Source organism: Pteronotus mesoamericanus, unplaced genomic scaffold (genome assembly GCF_021234165.1).
Source record: "Pteronotus mesoamericanus isolate MK-2021 breed Mesoamerican mustached bat unplaced genomic scaffold, CSHL_Meso_final contig_246, whole genome shotgun sequence".
In the NCBI taxonomy this organism is placed as follows: Eukaryota; Metazoa; Chordata; class Mammalia; order Chiroptera; family Mormoopidae; genus Pteronotus; species Pteronotus mesoamericanus.
Window position 1 is genome coordinate 11047577 of NW_026555104.1, and position 25234 is coordinate 11072810.

At 40.1% G+C, this 25234-nt stretch overlaps 1 protein-coding gene and 1 pseudogene across 6 annotated transcripts in view; both read left to right on the forward strand.

The window, feature by feature from the left end:
- The first annotated feature begins 5657 nt into the window (after positions 1 to 5657).
- On the forward strand, positions 5658 to 6399 carry LOC129070189 (40S ribosomal protein S3a-like; annotated as a pseudogene).
- Positions 6400 to 19853: 13454 nt separating this feature from the next.
- Positions 19854 to 25234, forward strand: part of TAOK1 (TAO kinase 1) — a 139001-nt gene continuing 133620 nt past the window's right edge. For 4 of the 6 annotated variants that reach the window (XM_054573243.1, XM_054573244.1, XM_054573241.1 and 1 more), the window contains exons 1-2: positions 19854 to 20509; positions 24329 to 24397. The gene's annotated coding sequence lies outside the window, so the exon portion shown is untranslated. The remainder of the gene's footprint in view (positions 20510 to 24328; positions 24398 to 25234) is intronic. The other 2 variants (XM_054573242.1, XM_054573246.1) reach the window with 1 other exon arrangement.

Consider the following 25234-nt stretch of genomic DNA (forward strand, 5'->3'; position numbering starts at 1 on the left):
TTCTGGACCTTTCCCCCACCGAGACACAAAGCTAGCAAGCTGGTGCCATATCTGAGATTCCATCAGTCTGGCTAACACTGTTTGACCCTCCTTGGAGATCCCAAGAGACTCCATCCCACTCAACTTATAGGCCCACCAAAGCAGCCATTTTGTGAATGGCTGGTCTTGGCTCATGCTGCACAGTTTCCTAAATCCACTCAAACAAGCAACAGCTGGCTTCAGTGAGCCCCAGGCCAGAACTAACATCAGCCAGCCTAGATTCACAGCTTGGCTGCCTGGGAATCTCTAAACCCAGCACAAGTAGCAGCCATCTCAGATTGCTTTATAGCTCATGCAGGGTGGCCCTGGGCAAAGCACAGGTCGGGGGTGACCTTGCCCTGCACCGTCCAGGAAAACCCAGGGCCAGTGCACCCAGTGGACAGCTACAGACCATGTTGGAGTGCCAACACGCTGCCCCTGCACAGCTGATCCTCCACAGAGGACGGAGGTTGGTGGTCATTGGTCACAAACAATCCTTGTAGCTAACTGGAAGGTAAAACCTTCCCATTGATTTGCTAACCTACAAGAGTGGAGCGTACTCAGCCCACATGAAGAGTGCACCTTGAGTACCCAGCTTGGGTAATAGAGGAGGCTGTGCCACCAGACCCTATAGGACGCCTACTACATTAGGCCACACTACCAAGACATGGAGTCAAAGCAGCTTTACCTAAGACATAGAAACAAACACAGGGAGACCAAGAATCGCGGCCCAAATGAAAGAACAGATCAAAACTCCAGAAAAAGAGCTAAATGAAATGGAGATAAGCAATCTATCAGATGCAGAGTACAAAACACTGGTTATAAGGATGCTTAAGGAGCTTAGTGAAGACCTCGGCAGCATAAAAAAAGATCCAGTCAGAAGTGAAGGATTCACTAATTGAAATAAAGAACAATTTATAGGGAAACAACAGTAGAGTGGATGAAGCCGAGAATCAAATCAATGACTTGAAACATAAGGAAGCAAAAACACAACCAATCAGAACAACAAGAAAAAAGAAGAATTCAAAAAAATGAGGATAGTATAAGCAGGCTCTAGGACAACTTCAAGAGGTCTGACATTCGCATCATAGGGGTAGCAGAAGGAGAAGAGAAATAGCAAGAAATTGGAACTCTATTTGAAAAAAATAATGAAAGTAAACTTCCCTAGTTTGGTGAAGGTAATAGACTTACAAGTCCAAGGAACACAGAGTTGGACCCAAAGAGGGCGACATACCAAGACACATCATAATTAAAATGCCAAAGTTTAAAGATAAAGAGAGACTCTTAAAAGCAGCAGAAGAAAAGAAGTTAGCTACCTACAGGGGAGCCCTCATAAGACTGTAAGCTGATTTCTCAAAAAGAAACCCTGCAGACTAGAAGGGATTGGCAAGAAATATTCAAAGTCATAAAAAGCAGGGACCTACTTCCAAGGTTGCTCTCCCCAGCAAAGCTGTCATTTAGAATCAAAGGGCAGATAAAGAGCTTCCCAGGCAAGAAAAAACTAAAGGGGTTCATCATCACCAAACCATTCTCATACGACATGTAAAAGGGACTTACTTAAGAAAAAGAAAAAGATCAAAACTATGAACAATAAAATGGCAATAAATACATACTTATCAACAATTGAATCTAAAAAACAAAATAATGAAACAGGAAGAATAGAGACAGAATCATGAATACAGAGAGCATTTTGATGGTTGCCAGGTGGGAGAAGGGTGTGAGGGAATGGGTGAAGAGGTAAGGGGATTAGGAAGTACAAATAGGTAGTTACAAAATAGCCATGGGGATATAAAGTACAGCACAGGAAATGGAGTAGCCAAAGAACTTATACTCATGACCCATGGAGATGTACAAGGTGTGGGGATTGCCTGAGGGAGTGGGGGGTTGTTTGGTGGAAGAGGGCAAAGGGGAAAAAATCAGGACCCCTGTAATAGCATAATCAAAATATAATTAAAAAAACAAATTTTTTTTTATAGTTTCAGTGGGGCTAATTAAAACACATTTATATGGAAGAACCAGGCCATTCCATGTGCAATATGTATCTAATGTATTTGTGTTTAGAGTTCTATCAAACAAATTCAAAGACACTAGATATTTTTCTGCCTTTTTATAGGAGAGACAGTATAACCTAATTATTAAGATTGAGGACATTAATATTAGACAGACCTGATTTTGTTTGATTCTTGCTCAAGCACTTTCTAGCCTTGTGCAAGTTACTCAAGCTCTTTAGGCCTAGTTTTCTCACCAGTGCTACAAAGAATATGAAAGGACTTACTTCAGAGGACTATTGTGAAAATTAAATGAAAAAATTAAAGCATTTAGCCTAGTGCCTTATAGGCAATCTCTGACACATTCCATTGCAGAAAGACATGACAGAAACATTTCCCACACTTATTATTCACCAGCTACTGTGCTTAAGTACTTTAAGTAGATTATCTCATTGAATCCTTTGAGATAGGTACTATTTCTTTCCTGAATTTTGCTCCTGAGGAAATGAGGTTAAAGAAATTCCAGTAATCAAGAGCTATACAAATGCATAGTTAGCATAATCAACTACAGGTGTGCACATGTAATTTGATGGAAACATATGCATGCATACAAATGCAAGGATATTCATATACCCATTGTTGCCAGTACCACATTTCCTAGCACTTCGACCTGGAATTAATGGTACTGGAATAACACAGTGGCATTAGTGGAAACTGCTGGAGTATGATCCACTCACCCAGCATGTGTGTTTTAATGAAAAGGGTGATGTATTGCAAAAAGCACAACTCTGTCTTTAAGTTACCCTAGGACTTTGAATAAGTCGTTTAACGAAGTCTTTGGGCCTCAACTTCCTCATCTGTAAACTGAGCGGGGCTGGCTCAGTTCTAGAATCCTGTGAATCTAAGCAGCCCTCAAGCCTACCACCTTGTACAGGCAGTTCTATACAAACACTCTTGCCCCCATGGCAACAGCCACTCTGCTCTCAGCAGCGCTGGTATGCTGCTCCACTTCAGCCAGCAATACTATTGCCATCACAAATTCCTGAGTGAATAGAAGTCTTGAATGGGGGAAGGGTCTGTTGGTCAGAAATCTTACAGAGCCTGGATTTCAAAGAAATTCTGGAATCAATTGTCTGTAGGTGGTGTGCATGTGCAAAATCAGAAAAAACAAAATCACCCTCTTAGCAGGTAGGAGAGCCATGTTAGCTGAGATGAAATTGAAAGAGTGTCTTTTTGCCTCTAAGTACTGAGTTAATGTGTGGAGGAGACTGTGGCCTAAATTCGTTAGCATTGGGGAGGATGCCTAAGGAACATCGCCAGAAGTGGTTTAAATCATCCTCGATTTTTGAGTAGTGATTCCAGTATTTATTTCCAAGCTTATTAGTACATAGACTAATAAGGCTCTCTTATTACCATGGGCACTATCAGAGCTCCATTTTAGAAGCACAAGGACCCTGGGGCAAAGGGACAGGGATGAAGGTATGAGAGAAAGAAGACATCTCTTTCTGAGGAAAGCAGGAGACATCCTTGAAAAAACCACCCTATATATGCCCTAGTCTCAATATTCAAGCCTAGGAAAAGCTGTTTTCTAAGTCCGTTGCTGGTAATGGTATGATGACAAAGCTGAATTCATGGAGAGGGCAACTTTCTACTATTTCTCCTTCATGTTGCTTCCTTATATTTGAACCAGGTAATAGGAGGGGACACTATCCTTTTATAACTCAGGTGTAAATGAAGAGGCTGCTCAATAAGATACCAAGTTTAAAAAGAATTGACTTGGTGAGAGCAAGTGGTTCCGGAAGAAATACAACGCACATTCCTCTAGATTCCCACCGGAGGGCAGCAGTGCTAGCCTGCTGAGACATCTGCATTGCGAGGGCACTGGCAAGAGAAAGAGTGTTGGGAAGCAGGCTCCTGAGAGTTCTCAGAAGAGGGCTCTCTACAGTCGAAGACAGGGCTGGGTCTTTGGAGCTGAGGGAATCTTAGAATGAATGAGTGGTCTCTGTTGAAGACTGAACAACAGAACTAGCTGAGAAATCCAGAAGCTGTAACGCTCAGGGCAAACCAAAGCCTTGCAAATCTGTGGAACTGGAACTCGCTGTTTTTCCTCTTGCCACTAGAGGGTAGAGTATGAAAAGAAGATTGGAGCATTCTCGCTCAGCCTTTCAAATCAGCCCTGGAGGAATTCTAAGTTTTAGAGGGATAAATCTTGACCTTGCTAATATGTATAGCTGGTCAAGCCATTTCCCTGCTTACACATTTTCAGTGACTCCCTAAAGACTCCAGAATAAAGTCTGAGCTGATGAGAATGGCATACAAAGTTCTTTCTGTTTTGTCCTTTATCTTCCTTCCCTCTGCTTGCTACCTGAACATATACAACCCCAGGGAAGTAGTGAGGTGGAAAAGGGAAGGGTGTTGGAGCCAACCACAAGGCAATGAATCCTCCCAGACTCCCCCTTTTTCCATCACTTCCACGTTCAACTCCACTAATTCCTGTCTATTCTACCTCTTAGGAGAACTCTGTGATGTCTGGGACCACATCCACCTTGTTCATCTGTATGTATCTCCTTAGTGCCTAGCATTCTTAGTAGGAGCTCATTAGACACTTATTGATCAAAGTAATAAATGAATGACTACATTCATGTCACTGTTATCAGCCTACTCCACCTTACTACTGTGTCTCATCTGGCCTGTGATGGGAACCCAAGGGGTCTCCCGATGTCCCCTCTTTGTTCCCTATAATCCATTTTATATTCTGCAGCAAGAGTGATCTTTCTGAAATGCAAATATGCATAAACCCTTCAATGACTTCCCAGTGCTCTTAAAACATCCTTAATATGACACACAAAGTATAACTTAGCAGTATTGTCACTTGTTATTTATATAATCATAATAAGGTTACAAAATCTCACTGAATCTAAGTTTCCTCATCTAAAAAATGTGAACAATAATTATTCTTACTTCACAAGGTTGTTGAGAAGATTAAATAAGGTAATTCATATAAAATTCTTAGCATAATGTTCAGTTCTTTGTTAAATAAATGTTAACCCTATGATTATTAGGACCTGTGAGATGAAGTTCCTGTCTGTCTCAGGCTATTCCCTCTCATTTTCTGGCATCCTCATTAAGCTATTTTCAGGTCCTGGAATGTACCATGCTCCATATTAATGCTATTCCTCTCCCTGATCCTAATCTAGAGTCTCTCTCCTCTAAGAAGCCTTTTTTTGACACTCCATGTCTGGCTCAGGTGACCCTGCAATGGATTCCCAGAGCAGCCTATGTAATATCATGACAGTTGTTATGTACTCACATAATGACTGGCGTATAGCAATACCTAAAAAAATGTTTAAATACCATAGGATTTCACTTATATGTGGAATCTAAAGAGCAAAATAAACAAACGAAATAGAAGCAGACTCAAAGATAGAGATTAGACTAATGGTTGCCAGAGGGAAGGAGGGTTGGGGGACTCAGTGAAATAGATGAAAGGATTAAGAAGAACAAACTGGTTGTTACAAAATAGTCATGGAGCTGTAAAGTACACCATAGGGAATATAGTCAATAATATTGTAATGACTATGTACTGTGCCAGGTGGCCACTTGAAATATTGGGGGGACCCTTTTGGCTCTCTGAGCAGCACCAAGGCAGTCGGCAAGAACAAGCACTTTACGAAAGGTGGCAAAAAGGGAGCCAAGAAGAAAATGGTTTATCCACTTTTTAAGAAAGACTGGTGTAATGTGAAAGCACCAGCTATGTTCAATATAAGAAATATTGGGAAAACACTAGTCACAAGAATTCCAGGAACCCAAATCATATCTGATGGTCTCAAGTCATGTTTTTGAAGTGAGCCTAGTTGATCTGCAGAAAGATAAAGTTGCACTTAGAAAAATAGAGCTGAGACTACTCAGGACAAAAACTGCCTGGCTAACATCCATGGCATGGATCTTACCATGGAGACAAAATGTGCTCCTTGGTCAGAAAGCAGGCTATGATTGAAGCTCATGTTCATGTCAAGACTACTGAAGGTTATTTGTTTCACCTATTTTGTGTTGGTTTTACTAAAAAGCACAATAATGAATTTGGAAGACCTCTTATGCTCAGCATGAACAGGCCCACCCATCCAGAACAAAGATGATGGAAATCATGACCCGAGAGGTGCAGACAAATGATTTGAAAGAAGTGGTCAATAAATTGATTCCAAACAGCATTGGAAAAGGTGTAGAAAAGCCTTGCCAATCTATTTTTCCATTCCATGATGTCTTTGTTAGGAAAGTTAAAATGCTGAAGAAACCCAAATTGGGAACACTCATGGAGCTTCACGATTAAGGTGGCAGTTCTGCAAAAGTTACTGGGAGTGAGACAGGTGTTACAGTACAACAAACTCATGGATAAGAGCCCCAGCCAAGAATCTGTTTAAAATTCAAACTTAATGATGACAAGTAAAAAATCCTATTCGTGGAAAAAAAAAATAGAAAGAAAGATAGAGGAGATCACTTAGTAAAGTATATGATAATCTAATCACTATGCTGTATACCTGAAACTAATATAAAATAATATTGAACATAAGCTGTGATTGAAAGTAAAAATAAACATATGTGTCTGTTGAATCAACTCTAGACCCACTATACTTCCTTTTCCGTGTTCTTTTCTTTCTTTTTAAGATGTTATTTATTTATTTTCACAGAGAGGGGAAGGAAGGGAGCAAGAGAGGGAGAGAAACATTGATGTGCAAGAGAAACATCAATTGGCTGCCTCTCACATGCTGCCAGCCAGAGACCTGGCCTGCAACCCAGGCATGTGTCCTGACCGGGAATTGAACCAGCAATCTTCTGGTTTGCAGGATGATGTCCAACCCACTGAGCCATACCAGTCGGGGCTCCATGCTCTTTGTATATGTTATTTCTTTTTTCTGTTCTGAACAGAACATTATGACTGCTATACTCATATCGCCTTTCCAAGGGGAACTTCCCCACCTAAAGCTTCATTTGAAGAGGAGGCCAGGGTAGCCATGGTTCACATACAGTTCACGGAGGTACATTTGCCTTAGCTGACCGGACCAGAATTGGTATCAGATACAATGGCGGACAATCCAGACCTGGGCAGCAACTTACAATATACCTGGCAGCAAAAAAAGAGAGGGAAAATCAGATTTCCCTCTCACTCTCTAAAATTTGAGTTAGGAAAAGGAGAGAGTGTGACTATAAATGACAAGAACAAGAGCTAAATGATATAGAGAGAAAAATCATGATTAGCTCAGAGTCATGAAGGGTCAAGGCAAGCTATAGCTATGAGGAAATAGAAACTATCATGTAGAGAACGTTAATACAAAGTGAAGACTTTGTGAGTTATATAAGTGTCTAACCACTATGCTGTATATCTGAAATTAATATAATATTGAATGTCAACTGTAATTTTTAAAAAAATGTGAAGTGAAGAACACGGAAATGGTAATGGTAAAAGAGGCCTCGTCAGGAGGAGAATAGCTAAGTCATGCTAATGATTGAGCATCAGAATGAAAGTACCTAAAATGCTGTCACTACCTCTTCCGGGCTGTTAGTTTTTCTGGGTTTCTGTGACATATATCTTTAAAATAAAATCGTTGAGCTAAGTGGAGTGAGTTGTCCTTTATAACCCAATGTGCCTAACTGATCAAACTTTCTCCATTTTGGGAAAACCCAGGAATCTTTTGAAGCTGAATTTCTGACCCCTTTGTTTGTTTCTTTAAAAAAAATATTTATTTTTAGAGAGAGGGGAGAGGAGGGAGAAAGAGAGGGAGAGAAACATCGATGTGTAGTTGCTTTTTCCATGCCCCAAACTGGGGACCTGGTCCACAACCCAGGCATGTGCCCTGACTGGTAACTGAACTGGCGACCCTTTGGTTCACAGGCCAGCACTCAATCCACTGAGCCACACCAGCCAAGGCTGGCCCTCTTTCTGTTTGTTCTCTCTCCATTTAAAGAAGCGCTTAACACATTACCTATAATTATTGGTTTGTCTCTCTCTACTGTGTGGATATCAGACTGTGAACTCTTTGAGAACAGAGTATCTTGTCTGTGTTTCTCAGCAGCATACTCTGTCTAGAGGCATACTTGATATATAAAACTAGTACTGTTCTAAGTACTTTACCTATTTTAATTTATTCAATCTTCATGAAAGCCCTCTGAAGTTAATATTACTATTTTCCTCATTTCACAGACAAAGAAAATGAAGCACAGAGAAAGCACTGACTGAAGTGTGAAGTAAAGAGTGGAGAAGGGATCCAAATCAGGAAGTTTGGCCCAGAGTCCATGAGCTTGATTCCAACGCAACATGGCCTTGAACTAAAGGGAAATGCAGACAGGGAACAGTAGTCAATGTGAATATTTGAACACTCCTATACAAGGTACAAAGCACTTTCACACATACATGAGGACATTAGGAAACCCCTCACCCTTTGTGGGAAACTAGCAAACAGCTCATTCTAGCTCTGAAATACCAAATACTCAGATTTTTCCTACATGCACAGAAAAATGAAGTACTTGTATAAATAGAGGACACATAGAGACATATTTATAAACTCCATGACACCTCAGAGGTGCTAATGCCTGGTAAATTGGTCAGATTTCTAGACTGGTATCTAAAGAATCCTTAGAAAATTTGTTAGAAAACCTTTCATCTGGGCAAAACAACCATTTTCTCAGCTATTCTAAGAACCAAGGTTTTCCATAAAACTGACAATTGAGGGTGTGTATGTGGTGTGGCAGGAAAGATGGGTAAAGTGAGTGGTGATTCCACTTTGTACTATTGTTTTGAAAGGAGCCTGTGTTTAGGGAGCTCTTGCAGATGCCTTTATTGGCAGCTTCAACTGGTTCTTTTGAGTTGCCATGGCAACAGGAAGCCAAACTCTGGAGGCTATTTATTAGTGAGTGATAAGATGCCAAGTGAAAGGAAAGCTCTTTGAGGAAACCTAGGGTTATGGGGAGGGGGCAGTGGTGGATCAGGGTCTTTATATATCGGTATAGGGTAAATCTGGTTTCTCCTGGCATAATATCGAAGTAGCTTACCACTCATTGCCTATATCTCAGAGATCTGAGGGGGTAACCAGGGGAGAGGCCTGAAGGTAACAACTGTTTGGCATGAGAATGTTCTTAAGTATCAACGGTGCCATATAAGGACAGGAAGAGTCTTTGGGTTTTTCAGAAAAGTGACAGAGCAGCAGGAGATGGCTCTACCTGAGTAAAATTTACCAGAGAAGTGAGTGAGACTTGTGTTTGGGCTGAACTCCTGGTGACACAGCCATATGGCTTTTGCTGGATGCCATCCTCCAGAGGGTCTATTCCTTCTATAGAGCAGCAAACTTGTATAAAGGATTGTGCTTTCCTCCCTGTCACCTTTAATCTCTCCCCCATCATCAGCCAAAATTATTAAGTGAAGACTCAAGGTGCCCCTAGACATCCTTCCAGCCTAAGATCAAAGATCTTGAGCATTTCCCCAAGCCTCTTACCCACATCTCTGATTCTCTCCCTAGAGTAGGAGGCTCCAGGGGACCACAGCTGACTCTGCCAGGCACAGAGGGTTGAGTCATCCTGCAGGCGTCAGAGCTGTTAGCAACAGCTCTGCTGATCTGTATGCAGCTCCAACTCCCTCTTCAGTTCAGAATTTGGGAGCTGTCTTGTTCAAAAGTAAAGAACAGAACACAGATGGCTGGTAACAGGATCCCACAAGGGCCTCTTTTCCCACTGAGCCCATCCTGCTAATCTTTTTACAGGAGAAGAGAAAATAAATGGTGAGTGGAGCAAAAAAGGAGTATCAGCTTCTGCACTGTTCTTTGGGTCTTGGCGGAAGGTGTCTGAGAACAACTTCTAGCTCCCCCTTACATTTTCCAGACATATTCCTCTCCTGGTCCTACCGTCTCCTTACTCATGTCTTTTTCCTTTCTTCCTCTGATTTTCCATCCTGGTTCCCTATACTCTGTCATATCTTTTAATCCAATGGCGTATGTTGCTGAAATCTTTCTATGTAACCAGGCAATTCTAATCCATACATGTATAAGAAAATCAAATCACTAGAAGCTCAGAGTGGGTGATTTTATCTGTCATCTCTTGGGAGTTCCTTTCATTTCTTCTCTTCTACTGAGGTAGCACAATGCATTGCAAAGGACACAGGCTTTGGAGCCAGAAAGAAGTGGGTTCCAAGTCCTGTTCTAAAAAGGAAATAAACAAATACATAATAAAAAATTCTACTTTACCATTTACTAATTGTGTCATCTTGGACAATTTACCTAACCTCTCTGAGCTCTGAGTATGGCAGAGTAGATACAATCATATTTTCTTATCTACTTTGCCAGTTGGTTTATAGAATAAAGTAGATAGATGTAAAACATAGTATCTGGAACATATAATAGATGTGTCCAGTAAATATTAACTCTTTCCCTTTCCTCCCATCTTCTACTGCTCTAAGTGCCATCCCTGACTCAAGAATCTTTAAAAAATTTCCCCACTGAGGAAGTTAGCATCTGTGCACAGGAGCAGGGGATGCAATTGAAGAAAGGTGAGTGGGAAGTATGTATGAATGTTTTGCAAGATTAGAGGACCCAGACGTTGGGAAAAAACTAGCATGTGAATATGCTAATGTTGCTTTTCACCAATTTAAGGATTCTTAGTGAAGGTTGCTAGTTTCCTCATGTTGCTGCTCAGCATGGGATACTAATTCATTTTCCTTGGAAGATACGATGTTGGGTTGCTGATTGACTGTGTGACCGTAGGTAAATTATTATCCCTCTCTGAGCTTCAGCAGAAGAAAGGATCACTGCTCTTCTTCAACCCAGGAAAGGAGCATTGGTTGAAGTTTGTGTATATTCCAGGAGAAAAGTTAAGTATGGTTTGGTATCATTCTTGGCACTGAGAATACCAGAAGTATTTGTATAATCAGGTCAAATGCCACTGTTCAATTTAAGTGATTACTAAAGACTCAGCTGACACAGGGCTGTGGTTTGACATGGTTCCTTTGTTGCAGATAATAAACATGTGTAATGACAATTATACTAATGTGTTTTGCTCTAGTTGAAACAAGAAGGAGGCCGATGACGAGGTCAGGACACTGTACCTCATCATTCTCTCAGACCAGGCTCACTCTGACAACACGTTTTTCCTGTCTCTCTTTGTAACTGGTAATTAGGTTCTCAGCTGAGCTGTCAGGAATCTTGACAGGTTTCACAGGCAGTCACCATCTGACAATTTACAACTCTGGTCTTCTTACAGCTGGCATGTTCCCTCCCAGGAAACCAAATTTTCTCAATCTTAAGCTCCTCCTATTACTCAGAGTCTGATCTGAGAAGAAAGCTAGCTTTCTTGGTGCATTGTCCAATTCCAAGGTAGACTGTTGGGTCCAAGTGTTGGGGGAAACCTCTTTATTCATGTATGTCTTCAGCACTAAGGGCTGACTCTATGGAGTGAGAATCATCCAAGGCAGAAGTAGCATGGGAGTATGGAAATTTAACATGGTCTTTCAAAAAGAGAGGAAAATAGTTAACAAAGTTACTTTTTCTTTTGTTCTTAAAAAGCTTAACCCATGTACACCCAAAAAATTGAAAGCAGGGACTGAAACGGGTATTTATATAACCATGTTCCTAGGAGCAGTGTTCATAATAGCCCAAAGGTGGAAGCAACCTAAATGTCCATTGATAGATGAATGAATAAAAAAAGTGATATATACATACAATGGAATATTATTCAGCCTTAAAAAGGAATGAAATTTTGATACATGCTACAACACTGACCAACCTTGAAGACACTATGTTAAGCAAAATAAGCCAGTCACAAACGGGCAAATACTTTGTGATTCCACTTATATGAAGCACCTAGAGAGTCAAATTTATATAGACAGACAGTAGAATAGTGGTTACCAGGGGCTGGGAAGGGGCAGATGTGAGATGGGGAGTTGTTTTTTTAATAGATACAGAGTTTCAGTTTTGGAAGATGAAAAAAGGTATGGTTCTCTATCACTTGCAGTACTAAATGACTTAGAACTGTTTATTTGTTGGCCTTTCCCATTATGCTGTGATCTCAAGAATAGGAATGATATCTTATTTCTCTATCCACAGAGCCTAGCATAATGCACATAATTGACATTCAATAAATTTTTGCTATCAATTTAATTATCCCATAAACATTTACTGTTAGTTGTTCATGTGGCATAAATTGGGTTAGGAGTGGGAAATGGAAATAAGAACAGGTGAATAAAAGCTGTTAGCCTGAAATGAATGGAAGAATAGCAACTGCAAAGGCAGGTATGGTAGAGAACTCAAGGAAAAGATGCGCGCACATGGAAGAGTTTCCAGGAAGTTGCTGTCACCCTGGCACTATGTGCCTGGATGATGAGCATTTTCTGGGTTCCTGTACAGGCCAGAAAATTTTCAGGATTGTTTAAGGTTCTAAGAATAGAATCTGGAAAGTACCTGCTTCCCAAACTGCTGTACATACCAGATTTACACTTGACCATGGACCACATGTTGTCTGCTGTGCTTCTCTACGTTGCTTGAGTCTCAAAAATATATTCTGTGAAAGGAGAATGCCCTGCCCATTTCTCAGAGTTATCGTGAAAATCAAAAATGAAATTTCTTTGTAGCCAGGTGATAGTTGCTTCCTTTTACCTAAGAATAGCAAGTGCTAATATATTCTACTCTAGGTAGCATCCCCACCAAACCATATTATTTGGCCTCACCGGCAGTTCTATTCTGCTTGTAGTGAACATCTGTTGTTTTTGTCTGTTCAGAATTTCTCCTCCTTCTTCTGGCAAAAAGTACCCTACATTCCTTTGGGGAATTCCTCTCCACCATTCTGTGTAGTTCTTGTGGGACTGCTACTGTAAGCCTGTTATCAGAGGGTGGACACACAATTCCTGCTAGGGCAATCAAAATGTCTCACCCCTTCATGAGGCAACTAGCTCACAGAAGAACATATGATACACAGCCCAAGCTGGGCCACCCAGAATTGTTCCTTTGGATTTTATACATTGTTATGTGAAAGTAAGATGCTTTCCTTTGCCTTTGGGGTTATTAAACTGTGATGATGTAAATCTGGATTTCTGTGGCCATTCCTCCCACTCCACTTTGTCCCCTCCAACCCCAGTCTAGCCTCCCTCTGCTGCACAAATAGACTACTAAGGTGGAAGTTCTCCTCAGCGTGTTCTATGGAAACATGTCTATTGTCCATAAGCCTCAAATTCTGGTCTGCTCATCCTCACAACGTCCCAAATGCCTTCACTGACTATATTTATAACGCTGTAACATTTCTGGGTTGAGAATATTTATGAAGAGGAGAAATAAAGGATGAGTTTCACGTTAACCATTTATACAGTGCCATTTGATAACTAGAATAGATCCCTGTCCTCTGCTCAGAGGTTTTTGGGCAGTAGTTGGGAGAGAGCTGATTACATAAGAAAGATCACATAGCAGGCAAACTTAAATGGTTGCATAAATCTGAACTTTGGGACAAGGGCTCCTGTCGGTAGTGGTCCAAATACAATGTATCAGTAAAGGGAGTATCTGGTTAAAAGCAATATTTAAAAATTTCCTTGATTTATTTCCTGCAGTCAGTGCAGTAAGCTAGATGGCAGCAGTGGGAAGTACCTAAGCCCTCCTGTTGCACCTCTCAATACAAACACAGACAACCTTATAACAAAATCCATTCCATAGAGAAAAACATCCAAGTGTCATAGATATGAAAGTTCTATTGCAGTCAGGAATTTTCATATCTATGACCTTTTGGATAAATGTTCTCAACACAGACAGAAAAGGGAGAGCCAGAAAGAGACAAACATCCAACAAAATTCTTCGTTTTTTTAGTCCTCACGCGAGGACACTTTTTCATTGCCGAGAGAGAGACAGTGAGAGAGAAAGAGAGGGAGGGAAGGAAAAACATCGATGAGAGAGAGAGAAACATCTATTGGCTGCTTTCTTGTAGGTGTCTTGACTGGGGATAAAACCCACAACCTAGGTATATGCCCTGACCGGGAATTGAACCTGTGATCTTTCAGTCTATGGGACAATGCTCCAACCAACTGAACCACACTTGCCATGGCCAAATTTCTTTTAACTCCTAAGTGATAGGACTTTTTAGTTACAGGGTCTAATGCATTTCCTTTTAAAAAAATAATTTAAGCTGATTTGGATTGTCACTTTTAACCAAAAAACTTCTTACTAACATAGTATTACCACCTAGTAAAGAGGAGGCCCGAAGACAATCCCAGGCCAATAAAATATTAACTTATTTTATATTTTGATTGCCAGCTGTTTCTGTTTCATATCCTGTGTGGCACAAATTTCTAGTAGGAATTTGTGTAGGGTTTGTTTTTTTTTTAAATCCTGGCAGATGTCAGCCAAAGAGAAAGGCATGACAAAATCACCCATTGGTCCCGAAGATACATTCCAAAAACCTCTCAAGCTACAAACATGCTGCCCAACCCTTCCCACATGCACAGATGTCACAGACAATCATGAGGCACTTGGACCATGGGGTGTCTGCCAGTACTGCCAGAGCATAGTGTCAGAGGAGTGGGATGAATATTTACCTCCTCACACATACAAAATAAGAGCTAACACTTTAAAATATTTTCTATGGGCTAGGCACTTCATATGTTATCTTATTTAATCTTTGCACAATTATCTGAAAAAGGTAATATTAATCCCATTTTACAGATAAGAACGCTCAGCCTCGTTATGAAACTCATAATTTAACTTAGTCACTTACACTAGTAAGTGATGGAGGTGAGACTCCACAGTCAATGTTTTTGACTACTGCTGTGCTACCATCACTTCCACTGCTTGACATCTTCAGGGTTGGATGTCTTTTAGACTCTGGTAGGGCTGCTTTAACTTATTCATGGGTTACTGCAGATGCTTATCTGATAGATACCTGAGACTGAAAGGTTTTCAGGTCAGGACTTCTCTTGAACTGAATTGTATTCTACCATTCTTGGAGTATCTTGAGTGCCTTGGCCCAATATTTATCCATTCCTGTGGGTTAAAATGGAAGAATCTGCTGCCTTCACACACAGGTTTTTTTTTTTTTTTTAAAGATTGACATTTTAATAATGGATTCAATTATATGGGAATGTAGAGTTCAAGAAACAACTATGTACATGATGAGCTTTATTTTCCAGCCTGTGAAACTATGTTTATATACCAGACAGCCTCTGTAGACATGCCTCAGTGAGGTTTGACAGCCAGACTGTAAACTACCTTCATTGGTCCTGGGACCTAAAGACAAAATCTATGGATGCACTGGTAATGGCCCAGAATGCACTGAATGTACCTCCAGTTTCAAAAATGGAAATTCTAAGATGTGTCCTTCTCACCAACTACCGTCTCACATACTCAACTTTATTGGTTTTTGCTGTCCATGAGGAAATAGAGATTTTCATATATAATCATAATGTTACTACAAAAAAATTATACACTAATTAATTCTTGTTAAAGATATCACCATGACCAAGAAAGATTTTAGAAAGAGTCTGATAGAGTACCCAAAGGAAAGTTTTCTCTTTCTGTTTTTAAACATGCATGCACATGCACACACACACAGAATTCAAGTTATCTTTCCATTATTTGCATCATTCCTGTAATTATAGATTTTGGAAACAAAAGAACTCTAAAGAGCATTTTAGTCTATTGTAGTTAGACAGGAAACTAAGGCTCAGAAAAGTAAAACTAACGTCTCTCTAGTTCAGTGCATTATTTGTTTATAGGTTGTTCTACATTGTTATTTAAAAGTTTTGTGTATGCAGATTTAATCTCTCTAATATGATTCTGAGTTCTTAGTATGGAGAGGTGTTTGAGGAAGAGAACTAGGAGGTAATGAAAAACACAGCAGCTTAAAATTTTATTGAACCTGCACTCTAATAGATCTCTATTTACTAACTGTGTGATGTACAGTTATTTAACTTTTCCAAGCTTTTTTCCTCTGTAATGGGAATCATCATTATCATCATCCTTCTTTCAGGGTTGCTGGGAAGATCAAGAGGATAATGAATGTAAAGCACTTGCTTTATAAAGTTCTTGGCACAGTGTAACTATAAAAGTTGGTTTCATTTTCCTTCTTCTGTATTTTACCTAAGCCTAACATGCAGTAGAAATTTAACAAGTATTTGTTACATGGAGTTGAACATGACTTGGTATTTCACTGAATGACAATACTGAAAAGATAGTCTCATTGGATAGATATCCTATCAGTAAGAATACACACCCACACATTGACGAGCTATCATTTCACAAAGATACACGTGTGACAACAAATACAATGATATTACATGTGGTCATGCATCTCTTACACACACTAGAAATGTGGATATAGGATCAAGCTGTCCTCAGTTGATGATGCCAGGAGTAGAATATGGTGGAGAGAAAGTGTGTTTTGGATTCATTCACAATTGGGTTTAAATTCTAGTTTACCACATATTTATTAGATAATGATCTTGGGCAAGTGACATAAGTCCTCTGAACCCTGTTCTCCTTACCTATAAAATGAAGGTACCAATAATACTACCTACCTCACAAGTTTGTTGTAAGGATTAACTAACACAATGTATAGAAAGAGCTTGTTCTTGATTTTGTCTCTGGTTGCGTAACTTTTCTATGAAAGTCAAAACATGGTTGGGACCCATTCTTCAGCCCACAGTTTTTGACCCCAATGTACAGGTTTAAGAGATACCAAATTGAGATATTAGAAGGTCTGACAGGGAGATGACACTTGAGCTGAATCTTGAAGCATGTCAGCTAACTAGGGAAGGCATTTCAAGCAAAAGAATGCAGTGCTACGTCCTAGAAACAGCATATTAGCAGTTAGCAAAAGAATGTGTTATAGTTCAAGATGGAGGGAACATCCTAAATAAAGCTAGAGAGGTATACAGGGGTTTTGTGTGGATTTTATTTGGAGGATTTTGGAGAGCCTTGGAAGAGTTTTAAGCAGAGAAATTGCACATTCAGCTTTTATAAATTACATTTAAGGAAGATTAAAAACATTCACCCCAGTATAGAGAATGGAGCACCCTGAGGAGCAAAGAGAATAGCTGGAAGACAGTAACAGTACCCCAGGTGAGAAACTGAAGTCATGAACCACCATAGCAGAAGCAGTGGGGAATGAAGAATGGGACAAATCAGAGAAATGTTCAGAAGTATGATCCACAGAAAGTACAATATCTGTCCTAAACATTGACATTTTGTTATCATCAGTAAGTGTAATTTTCTTTTTTTGATATAATTTAAAAAATTAAATAACTGATATGTTTTGCAGTATCTACTAATGATGCTTTTGTGTTGAACAATTTTGATGTTGCAATAAGCCTCTGTGTGTGTGTGAAATATGAAGAATTTAAGGAGAGAGGCCTATTGGCATCAGGTCATAGGCACAGATCTGGAACCACCACCAACATCATCATCATCATCATCATCATCATCATCATCATCGACAGCCATGGTATATTAAGATGCCCTGTGTGCTGGGGAAACAGGGCCGGAGTCTGGGGTGGGAGTGGGAAGCTATAATTTATGGTAGAGATGGAGATAAGTGTGACGATGAGGTAGTGGGAGATACAACATATTTTACAAACACCACTTATACAACATCAAACCTTGAGGTTTAGCTACCAGTGTATAAGAAATATGGACATTGAAGCAAATGTGAAATGACATTGTAAGGATATAATTGGCCAAGTCCAGAATGTGGAAAATTATACTGCATATATAACCTGATTTCTTCAACAAATAAACTGCATACAAAATAGAAAGGAGAAAAGAAAGGCAAAAAAGAAAGGGAACTGTTAGGCCTGAGAAAACACTTAAGAGGCATATTTATCAATTAAATGTAAAGTGTAGAACTTGTTCAGATTCTGATTTAGATAAATGGACTATATAAAAAGATACTTTGGAAACTATGGAGAAAATTAAACATGGGTTGCATATTAAATGATATTAAAGAATTATTGTAAAAGTGTGAATATTGTGGCTATATTACAATAAAATTCCTTGTTAGAAATACATGTGATGTATTTAACAGGTGAAATGTTATGATAGTTTACTAGGGACTTACTTAAAAATACATCAAGAGGGAAAAAAGTTGCAAGAGAATAGGTGAAACAAGAATGATAAAGTGTTGATATTAGTTAAAGCTGGGTGATAGGTACATGGAGGATTATTATTCTATCTTGCTTCTTTTGTGTATGCTTGAAATTTTCCATAAAAAATTAAGAATGAATACTATAGGAAAACCTGAATCTCTTTCCATTCCCAAATGTATAAATTAACTATAAGAGAACATTCTTGCTGTAAAACTTTCAGAAGAAGTTTAAGGATTAGAGGAGAATCCTTTAAGGGGTGGGTGGTGGAAGAGGGGCACTGGGAACAGGAAGGTAGGAGGAAAACTGGTATTGAACAAGTCAAGGAGGAATATGGTTTCAAGATAAAAGGAGTATTAACTACGTCAAATATTGCAGATGTCAAGAAGGAAAGGATTAAAATGACTCCACAAGACAAAGAGACTAGGAGGTTAACCTTGACCTTTGCAAGATCATTTCTGGTGAAGATGGAAAGATAGATAACTTTTCTAAGAAGCTTGGCTGTGAAGGGGAGGAGATGTGAAGAATGTAGTCTTTCTTTACCCCTCTAAAGAAGGACTAGGGCATGTTTTTTATTGTGAGGGGCAGTTGCCATTTGAAAATGTTTGATAATGTAAGTGAAGAGAGGAATGACTGACTGACTCAGAACAAGAACCTTACTAAGAGAGAATATTTTAAACAAGTTATATGTATATCTCACTGAAGGAGATAGCTTGTTTTTCTGATCACAGCCAGTTTACTTTCCCAGTTTGCCGCATCTTCCCGTAACTATTTTGGAGTACATTTTTACTCAGAAGTCTCACACAACAAATCTATTTATAACAGTGGTTTTATTGAAGAACTGATATTTAAAAAAATATATTTTATTTATTTATTTTTAGAGAGAGGGGAAGGGAGGGAGAATGAAAGGGAGAAAAACATTGGCTTGCAACCCAGGCATGCGCCCTGACTGGAAATTGAACCTGAGATCTTTCAGTTTGCGGGTTGGCGCTCAATCCACTGACCCACACCAGCCAGGGCTCCCAAGCTTTTTTTAAGACTGCATTTCAGGTGCACCTTTCAATTCTTGAATAAAATAAAATTACTCTTTTTAGTCCACTGACGGTGTTTTTCCCTAAAAAAAAAGTTTTCATCACGAAAAAATGAGCTCTACTTTTTCCCTGAATAAGGACCTTTAGGACTCTACTGCACTTGTTTCAAAAGACTTCTCGTCACTCAACATACAGGACGATTTAGATCTATAATTCTCTTATTACCATTCCAAAAGTTACTATAAACTATTAAAATCTTAAAAACTTAATTACATTCTGATTACGCTGAGCAGTTTTATCTCTAAATTCCACGGAGGGGTTGAACTAAAATGTGTAAGAATGGGATATTCTACTTGTCAGGGCAAATTTCTGAATCGCAAGTTTAGCGGGGGCCAGAAGGTTTGGGAACGCGAAGAGCAAAGGAGGAGAGCAGATAAGCTCTTCTTTCTCATATTTCAGGATGAAATGAAGGCACCTGACGCTGGCGTGGCACAAAAAGATGTGCCAGCTCTGTGAGACCAGGCTGGACAGAAGCTGGGTCTCACGGCTACTCCGGAGACTCTGCCCAGAGCAAGTATTCGCGCGCTCCCGTGAGGCCGTGCACGCGTACGCAATCTTGTCTCGCGCAGGGTCGGGCCTGTCAGGCGGGAACTCTCGCGAGATTGGAGACTGGGATGACTGTTGGGAGGAGGGGAGTGGTGTCGGGGAAGGGGGGGTACTTGGGCAGCGGCCGGGCTCTGTGGCTTCAGGGCTCGGAAAGAGGGAGAGAGAGGGAGGGTGGCAAAGAGAGTGAGTTGGTTCCGCTGCCTGCCTGAGGAGAGAGGAGGGGTCCCGCTTGCCTGCGCCCTTCGCGGGCCGAGAGCGCTAGGCACCCGCGAAGCTCTCAGGCCTTCTGGCCCCTGGGGACCCCGCCCCGACGCCCCGCCGCCGGCCGGCCGGCCTGCGGCCTCTCTTCCCTTTGTGAGCGCCCCCTTCCCAGGGGTGGTGGTGGTGGTAGCGGAGGGTTGTGCGTGGGCCCGCCCGCCGAGGGGCCGCGGCGGGGGACCGACAGGGCCTCGGCTGTGTGAGGACGGGAGGCGGCCGAGGCCCGGGCCGGTTCCCCCGTAGCGGCGGCGGATCCCGGCACTTCCCGCGCCATCTTAACTGAGCCCAAGCGCTGAGGGCGCCTTCTCGACCCCTGTGGTCCCCTCGCCCCCCCCCCCCCCCCCCCGCCCCTTGTCGCAGAGCTTGGGCTGGGAGGCTCGCTGGGGCTCCCGGGGGGGGGGGCGGCGGTGTGTCGCCAGGCCCCCTCCTCCTCACTCCTCGCCTTCCAGCGTAGCGGCTACCCCAGCGCTGTAGGGGGCTGCGCTTGTCTACTCCGCCCCAGACCTGTCGGCGAAAGGGTAAGGGCACCTCTGCTTTGGGAAAGGGAGACTTGGAGGGGGCGGGGAAATTCGGCCCACTCTGGCCTCTGCGAGGCAGAGGGATGTGGGGGTGGGGTGGGGGAGGGAGACAAGGAGGGTCTTTGATTCTGTGGGTGGGGTAAAGAAGCTGGTGAGGTGGACGCCCTTCGGTTTTGAGGGGCTAGAGCAATTACTTTGCTCTTTCCTTAGGGTCACCGGAAGGGGTGGTGGAAGGGGATGCCTGGAGAAAGGTGTGGTCCTCAGAGAGAGACCGGGTTAATGTGCACCCCGATTTAAAAGGCGTGAGGTCCCTTTCCCTTCTGGTCCCTCTGCTCCTCCCTCTCCTTCTTTGTAGTGTCTGTGTATTCTCGGGAAGGGAGACTGCTTTGGGTAGCTTGCTGGGTAGATACCATCTCCCCCCCCGCCCCCCGCAGTAAATCTATTCCCCTCTTCTGTAGGTGTGATGGGAGCGTTTTCTCCCCCTACCCTTCCCCCTACCCCATCCTTTAGTCTGCTGCAATGCTGCAGAAGTCCAAGGCAGTTTCTTCATACAGAGGCCCGTGTATACACTGAAGGGAGGGGGAGCAGGAGAGGGAAGTAATGGCGCTTCCCTTGGAAAGGTTACTCTTTTTCATATGGTTTTAAATTGATAACATTACCGGTTTAATACTTTTTCCCTGAGATCTGCCCCTGGGAAGTATTTCAGTTTCTGTTGGGGGTTAAGACCTCTCGAGAGGGACCCTACCATGTTGGAACACTTTTAATGTCTCTTTCGTTCTCTCTTTTAAACACTGGATTGACATTTTTTTGTGAGCTTATTGGGTTTTCGTTAGGATTCAAATAAGATAACTTTATACTCCTTATCTCCTAATTTCCTTTCTTTTTCTTCCTATGACTTTCGTAGTTCTTGGAAAATTGTTAAAGATCATTGCATATAGACAGGCCGTCTGATGGACATTTCCTTCTCTCTGGGCTGTGAATTTTTAGGGTTAATGCTATTTTGTATAATATCGAAATTGGAAAATTTTGAAAATGATTAGTTTACAGGTCTTTCTGAGCAAGTGCTTCATTTCTTGAGAAAATGAAAAACTAATAAAACACTAATTTTCTTAATTATGTCGTGATAGGATCTCTATTTTGTAGTCTATAAGTCGTTTTTCCACTTTTGCTTCATGTCGTATTTGTTTAAGACAAGTCCTCTTATCTGGTTTATAGTAGTACTTGGTTTTGTCCTTTAGTAGAGTAGAAATAAAGAAAATTAAAAAAATGACACTTTGGAAATGTTGCCAAGTGTATTTTGTTACAAAGTAGCCTTGAAGTCTACTGTTGCTACATTTTTCTTTAGTATTTAAATTTACTGATGAAGTGATTGCAAAATGTTCCACATATGAATATTCATAGAATTAAATTTTTTTCACAAAGCAATGAAAATAATTAAAATATGTATGTACAGATACGAGTTGCCTTGATATTTTACTAAGAAGGTGTACTTGGTGTTTAAGCTTCACTTAGTGAATTACTTATTTTTAAATACTTTCCAGTGCCATCTATATTTAATGTTGTCTATAATAGCTTTTCTGGTGTTTTTTTCTTTTGCATTTTGAAACCTGTTTTCAGCAGGGATTTAAAGATGTTAGTAGTAGGAGCATTAGTCATTAATTTAGTTTCCTTTATCTTATGTCATGACTTTGGTATAGGGAGACACATTAATGGTATGTTAAATTAGTTTATTATATTTTCCTTAGAAAATGGAATTCTCCTTACTTTATTTTGATTTTTATCTGGATTTGTTTTAACTTTTAATAGCATTTCTCATTTAAGTCTTTATTTCATGGCACAAAGCTGTATATTGTGGTATGTGAAGTTCCCCCCGTATGGCACATTATTCCATAAAGTCTACTTCTCTGTGTTACGGTTTGTTGTTGATAATTCGTATATACTAGCATGTATAAACCCAAGCATACTGATTAGTAAAGAATGACTTTTTATCTTGGAAAGGTGCAAGCAGAGAAGATTTATCAATAAAGGCTACAAACCTTAAGGAAGTACACATGATATGGGTAAACTACTTGCTACATTTAGCAAGTTAAAACTAAAAGAGGTACTCTTTAAAGACAACTAAAAAGGAACCCTGTTTTCCGTGGCTGGGAGGAATTCTGCTAAAAGTTGTAAAAGTATGTTCATGATCAATTAGATAAATTCATTATTAAGGAAAAACTGCTGGAGGGTTATTTCAGCCGACCTCTAATGCCACTGTCAGAAAGAGAATACTGAGAGCTCTTAGTCTCGGTTGGTTGATTTCAGATTAGAATGGTACTTCTTCTGTTACTAAATAGTTCATCTACAAAATGGCAGTGTACATCACTTCCTGTTCTTTCACAACTGGCCCTTTCTCTGGATTCCCTTTTAATGACTTAATTTTTGGCATTCTGATTCTGATTTGTTAATTTGGTTATAATTCTCATGTTTTATAGATGGAGGAATGTTTTAGAATCAAGTGGATTTTTAAAGGCTTTGAATAGTCTTAAGATTATCTTGACAGTGACTAAACTTCTTTCCAATCAAACAGATTTAAACTCTGAGAGGTTTTTTAGAAATGTAACAGTGGACCAGACCAAAAGTATGAGTGAACTGAATAGAAAATTGTATTTTCTATAATAAGGATTTTGGGGGGGAACTGTGGATATGGCAATTAATTGAATGTTAAATATAAAACATGCTTTCTGTATATCAAAGCACATGCTTGGTCCCATGTTATGATGCCATCCCACTAATAAAAAAGAAACTGATTAGTTACAGAATACCAGAAAGATTGCATGCTCTTCACTAACCATAAAGCATATAATTTGTTTTAAGAATTTGCTGGTACTTAATAGGTATTAATACTTAGTAAATCTAAAAGTCATCTAGGGACCAACTACTGGCATTGAAACAGGAGTTGAGATCAATCTGTTATTCTGATTACCTGGAAATAAACATGTTTTCCCCCCCTTGACTGGCTTGTGTATTAAAGTCAGTTAATTTTTCCATTGTATGTCTTTTTGGTTTTCAGTAGTCTCTGTTACTAACAATAATTGCATTCATACTGACTTAACCTTTTTGATTAAGAGCTTTTTGGTATAAGTTAAGGGGTTGCTATTCAGTTCAGGATCATATATGAATGAATCTCTTCCAAAAATGTTATTTCTGTAATCACGTCTTGCATAAAATTGGGATAGTTTCATTAAACAGAATGTCAGTGTGTGTTCCTCTGCCTTTCAGTTTCTGTTACCTGTTTGTGGCTGGGATACTTTTTAATTTCAAATTCTAAAATGTAAGTAAAAAAGATACAAATTTGTGTAATTTCATTCCATTGTGTTCCATTGTTGGGTCAAAGTATTTTAGGTTTTAGTGATAAAAAATTGTTTAATTTCATTAAAGATGTCTCATTTCTACTAAAAAAGCAACATGAATTAAAAAGTTGTATGGATGGACTAAAAACAGTTATTTTCAAATGGGATGTATCTGTGAACATTTGGTAACACATTTCTATATCAGAAGTCTCTTCCATTTGTGCTAGAAGCAGATGACAAAATGAGTGGCCCATAAAAGGTAGAAAGGTTTTTCAAAATTCAAGTACCTGATGTGTAAATAAATAAGTAAAGAAGTACAGGTTACCAAGTACTTTGCGTAATAAATAGATATATAGCTTGTTAAAAATGCTAGTGTCCATAATATTGTCACTTACAGATAACTACATTTAATTGGCCTCTAACTTATCTTTAAAGCTGAGAAGAGGCTAATTTTTCTTTCTTTTTCTTTAAATGTATTTATTTTTAGAAAGAGAAGAAGGGAGGGAAAGAGAAACATCAATTGGTTGCCTCTCACACACACCCAACTGGGACCCAGGTATGTGCCCTGTCCGGGAATTGAACCAGCAACCTTTTAATTTGTAGGCCAGCGCTGAATCCACTGAGCCACACCAGCCCAGGCTAATTTTTCCTTTTATAAAATCATTCAATATGATAGTCTTACACAGATTTAGAAGTAGATGAATCACTTCATTCAGAAAGATATACAAAGTTTAGTTTCTGAGAAAAGCACTTACAAATAATGGAATGGAACAAAATATTCTGATTTGCAGCCACCAATAATAATAAAATTGGCACTTAATATATCTTAATTCCACCACTTATTAGCTGTGTAACTTCTTTATGTAACTTTTTAAGCCTCATTTTCCGCTTCTGTAAAATGAAGGTCGTATCCACTTTACAAGGTTGTTAGGTTTAAATGGGATAACTCTTGTTAAGTACTTAATGTACTGCTTGATATATAGTAAGCACTCATTAAGTGTTTGGCTGTCACACACTAGCTGCTTATATAAATGTTTACAAATGAATACAGGGGCTTTAATATTTAAGAATGAATTGCATTCTATAATTTTGATCTGAAGTTGGATTTATACATTTGGAGTTTGACGTATATTTGAAAGAAATGGTTAGAATTTCTAACCAAGAGTATCTTAGAAAATTTTTTTTTTAATCCTCACCCAAGGACATGCCCACTGATTGTAGGGAGAAGGGAAGGGAGGGAGGGAGAGAGAGAGGAAGAGAAACCTGGATGTGAGAGAGACACATGGGTAGGTCGCCTCCCTGACCAACCCAACCCTGACCAACCCAACTGGGGACAGAACTTGCAACCCAGGCATATGCCCAGACCTAGAATCAAACCCTTCCCCTTTCGGTC